This window comes from Sorex araneus, chromosome 2, assembly GCF_027595985.1.
Source record: "Sorex araneus isolate mSorAra2 chromosome 2, mSorAra2.pri, whole genome shotgun sequence".
NCBI lineage: Eukaryota > Metazoa > Chordata > Mammalia > Eulipotyphla > Soricidae > Sorex > Sorex araneus.
Window position 1 is genome coordinate 90,993,970 of NC_073303.1, and position 9,468 is coordinate 91,003,437.

The window sequence follows — 9,468 nt, forward strand, 5'->3', positions numbered from 1 at the left end:
GATTATTTTTCTTCCTCCATGCCTCTCGGAGAGCCTGGCAAGCTACTGAGAGTATCCCGCTCACATGGCAGAGCCTGGCAAGCTATCTGTGGCTTATTCAATATGCCAAAAACAGTAACAAGTCTCACAATGGAGATGTTACTGGTGACCGCTCGAGCAAATTGATGAACAACGAGGCAACAGTGCTATGACAGTGCAGTGCAGTGTAGTCCCCCTTAAAAAATAACTTTACTCCAATTTTGATGACATTTTGAGAACTTTTAAATCTTCAGTAACTATAAAGATGAGGCATAATTGTCATTCCTAAGTTGCAGATGTGAGAATTTATTTATAAGGAAAAGAAGTTTCCAGTCTATACAGTTGGTATGTGTTGGAAATAGAACTTAATTAAACTCAGTCATGTTGGTATTTTCCCTTTATGGTACACAAGGTTTGAACTGAAAATATGAAAGAGATAGAGGATGGGGAAAATTAGAATATTGGGACATATTTAGAAGTTTGATATGGTGTATTTCTTTAAGACCAGTAAAAACTCTAGACAGTCCTTTTGGGATGTTTATGAAAATAGAAAACCTAGTGGAGTTCATACCCACTTCAATCAGCTTTATCAATGGCTGAATAAATAGCAGTACTCCTAAATTTAAAATAAATAAATAAAAATCTGTAAAGAAAAAATCGCTCCAACCAATTTGGAACGAAAGCACAGTGGATAGGGTGCTTACCTTACACGTGGCTGACCTGGGTTTGATTCTTTTGTGCCTCTTGGAGAGCCTGGCAAGCTACCGAGAGTATCCCACACACACACGGCAGAGACTGGCAAGCTCCCCGTGGCATATTCGATATGCCAAAAAATGTAACAAGTCTCACAATGGAGACATTACTGATGCCCAGTCAAGCAAAACGATGAACAATGAGACAATAGTGCTACAGTGCTACAGTCTACCAACACTGTGCTATAATCAATGCTAAAGATTTTCTCACAACAATTTCAAAGTTGAAATACTAACAATCTGTTGGCATTTTTACCTAGGCAAAATCAAAATATTAATCTTAATAAAAACTAAAGTGATTTGACATTATTGGTGAAGTTTATTTATTTATTTTTTGCAATTTTTTTAATACATTTTATTTTCATAAAGTATCACTGTATCACTGTCATCCCATTGATCATCAATTTGCTCGAGCGGGACCAGTAATGTCTCCATTCATCCTAGCCCTGAGATTTTAGCAGTCTCTCTTTACTCGTTCTTCCCAATGGTGATCCGTTAGAGGCTCTTCAGAGTCAGGGGAATGAGACCCATCATTGTTACTGTTTTTGGCATATGAATAAGCCACAGGGAGCTTGCCAGTCTCTCCCACGTTGGCAAGAAACTCTCGATAGCCTGCCAAGTTCTCAGAGAGGGAGAACTATAAGAATTATAAGCTATAAAATGTCGTGCAGCCACACTTCCAGGAGCTTGATTTTATAGTCTCTGGATGTTGGCCATTGATGGGATTACACAGCGCCAGAGGCAGTTTCTGGGTGTGACTGCCTAGCCACTGGAAAATGGGGAATCTGAATGGAAGAGACCCAGTCCTGATCCGAGCAGCCTTGGAGATCTCGGTCCTGGGTCCTGCACACCTGGGTTCTTCTGCCAATTCATATAGTACTTCACAATTATTCATTACAGATAATATTCAATCCCCAACCCACCAGCAAGTATCTTCCCACCATAATAAGAGGGAAGTGTGTGAAGGTTGTTGTATTTCATCCTGGAGCCATTTAAGCCCATATCACTGTATCACTGTTATCCCATTGATCATCTATTTGCTTCAGCAAGCCCAGTAATGTCTCTATTCATCCTAGCCCTGAGAGTTTAGTATCCTCTCTTTACTCATTCTTCCCAATGGTGCCACATTAGAGGCTCTTCAGGGGACTGCGCCTCTTGCACCCAGATCCCCCTCTTTCCAGTAGCTAGGCAGTCACACCCAGAAACTGCACCTGGCGCCGTGTAATCCCATCAATGGCCAATATCCAGAGACTGTAAAACCAACCTTCCAAAAGAGAGTGATGCAGAGTCTCTTGCACCCTTGCCTAGCTGTTTTCACTGGGGTCCCTTGGAGGGGGCGGGTTGAGTTTCCCTCCCCACCCCCATCAAAGCCCTGGCAGTTGAAGACCTCCGGAACCCAGTCACAGCCATGCTTAAGGCCTGTATATAAGAGAATACAAAAAAGTATGTTAAAAACAAACAAATGTGTGCTACTTTAGATACATCAGTGGGCTAGCATATAAACATTCGCAGTCATGTACTCCAGGAAATATTACATTGCTTTCTTTGGGGAGCTTTGTTTTATAGTCTCTGGATCTTGGATCACGATGCTATTACATGGTGCCAGGGGCAGTTTGTGGGTGTGACTGCCAAGATACTGGAAAATTGGGGAGCTGGGTCCCGATCCGAGCAGGCTTGGAGATCTCAGCCACGGGTCCAGCATACCTGGGTTCCTCTGCCAGCTCCTCTGCCAGTTCCTTCATGTGTGAGGCTCATCTGAGCATGTGGAGAGTGGCCTTGAGCATGGCTGCAGCTGGGTTTCTCGAGGTTTTCGGCTGTCAGGGTTCTGCTTGGGGCACGGAAGGAAACTCAACCCACTCCCCTCTTAGGTACTCTAGTGAAGACAGCCTGGTGCGGAGTCAGGAGATTCTGCTAGTTAACTTATTTTTAACGAACAATATTTTAAAGTGGCAAACAATGTTTAAATTTTGACCAACAAAGGAAAACCAAAGTCATGTGCCCTGTCAAAATGTTTACATCTGTGCATTTTAGAAATGTAGTATGTCAAACTTCCAATGCATCACCCTTCTTCGATACTACTACTATCCAAACTTATCCAAACTTACTACCTACATTAATTATTCTAATATCTCCCTTTTTATGCAGGAGGGTTTCAAAGTATTCTTCAACTCATTATAAATCAACTTTGAATCAAACTTCTTTCTCTCTCTAGAAGAGAGAGAAAGTGAGTGTGTCTGTTTCTTTTGTTGTTATTTGTTTTTGTTTTTATCTCTCATCTCTTTGTTTCTTCCTTCTTTCCCACTGACAGATATACAATAGTATATTTTAATCCAATTCCAGATCAAAATGATTGAGCTCTTTCTATTTCTGATGCTTCATTTCACCACTCTCCCACATGCTTCTCTCACATTCATGTGATTGTGATAAGCACTTGCCATTCTCATTTTATTCTGTGCTCTTTGAGAACAGGAATAGAATCTTATTTATTCCTAATAGAGTTCTAGGGGAAGCTGATAGGTGATAAGTCCTCAGGTCCTGATTACCTATCATGCATGGAATACTGATAACCCTCCTTACCCCTATACCTGTTTCATCAATGGAACCGTTTGAGTCATAATAATGAGAAATTAGAAGTAGCTGTCACTTCCCTTCTTCATTGACAAGTATGAGGCCAGTGTGTGATTTCCTCAGAGAATGTAGTCCAAATATGACTAACATGTAACAAATTGCTCACAAGAAAACCTTGCCCTGGCTTCCATTATAAATTATATGAAATGTTTTCAGGTGTCTCTACCAACCCAGAAGACTGTGGGAACACATAAATCACATAAAATCAGATCTCATTTTTAATTTCAGGGAAACAGTACAAAGTCCTTATTCACATTTTCTGAATCTTTTATTTTGGTTCTAGTTTTCCTGTTTTTACATGTCTAGTATACTTTCTTTCAGACTCCATACTGGATACTATGGAGTAGTACCAAACTCAAAATATAGCAGAATTAATTTTGGAATCATATTTTTTCAGACCAAACACATAGGAAGTAAACACAGACTATTAAAAACTTGACACCGCATGTACTCAGGATGAGACAGCTGTAGAGTATACTAAACTGAAGTTCCTCATTTTATGTTTTGACAGAGTCTTGTCTTTTCAAATCACTGAACTACTGTATCCTGTAATAAATTAAATTGCACTTAATTTGTTGCCAAGGGAAATGGAGACACAATAACAAGTGTCTATAACTGCCAAGAGAATAAAGTCACTGTCACTGTCACTGTCATCCCATTGCTCATCGATTTACTCAAGCGGGCACCAGTAATGTCTCCATTGTGAGACCTGTTGTTACTGTTTTTGGCATATTGGATATGCCATGGGTAGCTTGCCAGGCTCTGCCCATTCGGGTGGGATACTCTCGGTAGCTTGCCGGGCACTCTGAGAGGGACGGAAGAATCAAGCCCCGGTCTTCTGCGTGCAAGGCAAATGCCCTAGCTGCTGTGAGAACAAAGTAAATAAGGGAAGTCAAGGGAAACAAGACAATATGGCATAAATAAATCTTTGACAAGCTGTGTGAGGTGTATGGCCTTTCTGTTGGCATCTTCATTCAAGTTTGAAACATTTTATGAATCAAACCAAGCCTTTTAATAATCAGTACCACACATGGATTGTTACTTCGGAACCAAACACTAAGTATAGCTGATGCTCAAGTGGGTTTCAACTGCACAGGTTAGTTATATGTAGATTATTTCTAGTAAATAATATTGACTCTCTCTGTAAAAAACTAAAGCTCACCGAGGGGCGAGTGCACTTGCGGGTTCTCTGGGCGGCTCTGTCTCACCGCCCGCGTTCGGTGCCCTGGAACCGCAGTGTGTGGACTGGATCGGGACGGCCAGTGGTCAAGGACAGGCGAAGGAAGAACGAGGACCAAGCTGGTTGCTGATTAGTTACTGTTTATTCAATCATCCATCTTTCTCATCTCCCGCATTCCCAGCTCTGCTCCGGCCTCTCTCTGGATCAACTGCCACCTCTCCCTGGCTTCTCTGTCTCCTCCTCCTCCTCTCTCCCACCTTGCCTTCTAGGCTATACCCAGCCAGGTAGCAAAATCAACATAAGAAAGCCATTCCTGAGGGCAGGGCATTCCAAAACCCTTCCTCACTCTTAAAGGTTTTTTTTCTTTTCCTTAGTCCAGGAACTTATTAACATCTTAATACTAGTTATTTTTGTATGGACATAGCAAGGGATACATTGAGGCTTGCAAGGCAGCTCTCCTGGCAACTTCTTGCCACAGGCTTAGACCACAGTACTCAGGCCAGATTAATCATTCCTTACCCTAGCAGGGTCCAAATCTAGTTAGCACTGTTTGGATCATGACAGCATTTGTCCATGATCAAGCTCTTAACTTATAGTTAAGCATTAGGCACTTTGGCCAGGCCCATTTCAATGCCAGAGTAGCACACAACTCACTGCTTGCCCTGGGTCCACGTTGGGACCGTGCTTTGGGGGTGCTAGGAAGTAAGGGCAGCTGAGGCTTAGGTCAAGAGAACAGATGCCCTGGAGGAAAATATCATGTAGAGTCAAATGACTCCCAGGTTACAAAAGCATAACATTTGTTAAGTCTTCCTGTGTCCATACAAAAAGGACTTGCTCTGAATAAACTATGCAAAGGACTCAAGGAGAAGAGAAAAACATTATTTACAAGTCAACAGAACACTAAGAAAGAAGCTACAAATAAACAAAGAGGAATAGGAGCACTGTAACAGGAGTAACCCAATAAACCTAAACTACGTGAGGCTATGTTATCCTACATCTCTCCATATCGATGGGTCCCATAATAATTGTTTCAGTAATCTCCAATAATGATTTGTTGAACCTGTGGATATGACACTTGTTATGGAGAGACCATTGTGATGCACTTAAACATCTGCAGATTTTTGTGTAGGGGAGGGGATAAATAAAAACCCTTAATCATTTTTTATAAATATCAGTAGAAACTGTAATTATGTTTTTAAGAGATACAAATTTCATACTTGGATTTTCTGCAGGGCAGAGGTCTGTGCCTCTACCTATAGAGTTTTTCAGAGCAGCATTGTATTGGTTAAATAGCATAAAAGTAAAAAGATATGTTTATGGGAGAGCCCATAAAAATAAATTTTGACCAATTTGATAGATCATAAATAGATAAAAGATAAATAGAGTAATAAAATAGTCATATAGGAGCATTGTGTTATCCTACTACTTATATTTGCTGTTAATTATAATTTTATCAATTACAAGAAAATTAAGAGAAAAATTAATATAACAAACTCAAATTGTAGGACATTATTATGAAAAGCCATTCTGTTTTATAAAATTATTATGATCATTTTTTTAAAGTTGTTTTCAAACCTCTCTTTAATTTTATCATCTATCCCTCCCTCAGAAGTGATCACTATTCTGAGATTTGCTTATCATCTTTGTTCTATATCCACAAACAATATTTTGTCTGCTGTTTTTTACTATTTTGTTTTCCATAATGATGGCATACTGTCAGTTATAATAATACAAAAGTATTATTTTGAAATATTCTTTGGTTAATGCTATGATCCTGATAATGATTATCCTTGCTTTAGAATACCTGTTTTAATCTTTTTATAATTATTGTATAGCTATTATTTGTCCTTAACTTTGAACTACTAAGAAAAATAAAGCTAGAAACAGTTTGTACTTGACATTTGTAGGATTTGTGAAATTTTGTGAATTTTCTCTAGGACAGCTTCTTAGGAAGAGAATGATGAGGTCACAACTATAGTAGATACCTTGTACAATGCAGCAGAAGTGCTTGGTGTCACCTCTAGCTCCGTAAATGACTTTGGTAAATAGTCTCTTGAGAGTTGATCTCCTTATTTAGGGTCTAATACATCTTAAAGAGGTTATCATGTGTCTCTCATTTCCCGCTTGAGGATTTTTGTGAAGAATCAGTAAGAAACATCTGTTAGAATATACTTACTATGTTTCTATATATTCCCCTGTCCAAGGCCAACAAAGCCACTAGGTACTCATAACTGCAACTTTTCTAGGCAATAAATAAAAAACTGTTTCTTAAAGGATATTGTGACAGTTTGTATTCTCACTAGCAGTGCTCACGATGTCCCATTATTGCTAAAACATAAGATTGTCATGCTCTATGCATCTGACAGATGTGTCATGGTATTTCATTTTATTTTATTATGCATTTCTTTGAACAGTTATAAGGCCGAAGACCTTTTATGCATTGAGGTGTCATTTACAATACTTCTTATGTAAAAGGTCTTTTTTAAATCATCTGTTGTTTTATCTTTTTATTGATTTTTTCCAATGAAATTAAAATAAATCTTTATGAAATTTTAGTATATAAGCTTTTATAATTTTTATAACACTATCTTCTTAAGTCTGTAGCTTTGTTGCCTCATTTATATATTTTGATGCTCAAGCATATTTAATTTATTGCCACAAAACTAATAATAGTTTCCTTTATTTTTATAACATTCTTTGGCTTATATTACTTTCTGCAAGTTCAATAATTTTGCTCTCACCCTTAGATAGTGCATCATGGCAGGTAGGACTCTTTATTTTTTGCTTTATTGTGGAACACTTTGCCAGAAACATTTATGTGAATGATCTTTCTTTTATTAGACTTAAATAGAAGCAGTTTAATGAACAAAGCTTATGAATCATCAGTAATATTTATTTTGATTTTATATTATTTTTTGAATCCTTATTTCTATTTTATGTCAGAAACATAATGTGCTGATTAATCTAACCTAAAAACTAGTTATTTATTAAAGTACTTAAGTCCTTATATTTTCAAAATTATTTTGTTATGAATTTTTGTTGTTTTCATTACTGTGTACATTTTGCATTAATACTTCCTAAAATGTTTTGTTGGGAAATATTTTGGAATTAAGCTTTGATTTTGAAAGAATTATATGATGAAAATTCTAAATCCTAAAACACAATGCATAGTTATTATTTTATCTATTTAATGTTTTATGTTTTATTTTAAATATACACATCATTTTTTAAAAAGCTATTTTATATTGTGATGGTTGTATGCTATTTAAATTATATTTTATGAATATTATAATTTTTACATATTTAGTTGTACTTAATATGTGATGTGATATCAGATAGCCTATTACCTAAAAATCAACCAAACCAACAAAAAAAATCTTCATTCAGGACACACAGCTAAACTCCGCTTCTTAGTCAGCCGTGGCTATATAATAGTCAAGTGGTTTGGTCATTAATAGACTGTGACTAGAAATAAAACATGTTCCTGTTAATACTGGCCTTTAAAAATCTCAATTGCTTATCCTTTTTTATATATTTTGCATTTCCAGTTGGTGTTAATTTTATTAAACATAGCTTACTTGATGCACACTGGCAGACTTCCTTAGGTGCAGTTTCTGATAGAATGTCTGAGAGAAAAGTGATTCCCAAATGGCCACTAAAAGAATTCTAAAAATACACTTTTCCATAAAGTCATGAAAAAATTTAAAAATAGCATAACTTCATGATTAGTTATTTGTTTTAAAAATCTCAACAATTTGAAAAGCATGAATTCAAGAAATCTAGGTAAGAACAGTAGACATCGTGGCATTCTATCTTATTGCCATCTACTTTTTCTTTGCTCAGAGTGGCCCTGATAAACAGAAACGCACAATCACAGTAGTTGTGAAAACAAGCAATTAAGATGGCAATGGGTGAGCAGAATGAGTCCATTTCTTTCTTCTTTGACTGGTGTAATCTTTGTAAGGTTATTATGGGACTCTGAATCAGAAATTTGTTTTATTCTGTCAGTTGTGTGACTATGTCACACTTTCACTATTGACTCCATCTGGATTCATTCCATATTGCAGCCAATATGAATGAGTGATTCCATTATACATTTTGCACATGTCTTCTAAAATGCGTGCACAACTTTTCATATTAGATATGTGAAATTACTTAAAAATAAAACATCTAAGTACATATTTATTTTCAAAAAATGCATTTAAAAATGTGTGTATATGAAAGTCTTCCCTCCATCAGCAGTATAAAATGTATACATTATTCCAAATATCTGTAGATCTAAATATTTGCAAGTCCACTAAGTTACTCAATTATTTATTTTTTTTGCCAGTGTACAGAGTGTGAAGATTTAAATATTGGATTTAAAAATTAATTATATAATGTGTATATGAGCGCTATTGTTTCTGTTAATGATGTATTTTCTTTCAATATGTTTCCTTATTGTTTTTCTTTAGAGGAGGAGAGTGCTTAGGGTTTACTCCTAGCTCTGTGATCAGAGATCACTCCCAGGAGAAATTTGGAGACCATGTGATGCTGGAAATTGAACATAGGTCAGTTTATGCAAAGCAGTGCCTAATAAGCTGTACTATCTCTCCTGCTTAGTTGATATCACATTTTCATATGCATAAACTCAGTTTGATAAACTTTTAAGACTGCCTATATCTTACTTTATGTAACACATACACAAAATGTCTTCCCGTTCTTGAGGTCATGAAAATATGATCTAAAAATCAGACTAAAAAAGATGGGAAATCTTGTTGTTTTTTTTTTTCGTTTTTTTTTTCTTTTTGGGTCACACCCAGCAATGCTCAGGGGTTACTCCTGGTTTAACACTCAGGAATTACTCCTGGCGGTGCTTGGGAGACCATATGGGATGCCGGGGATCATCCC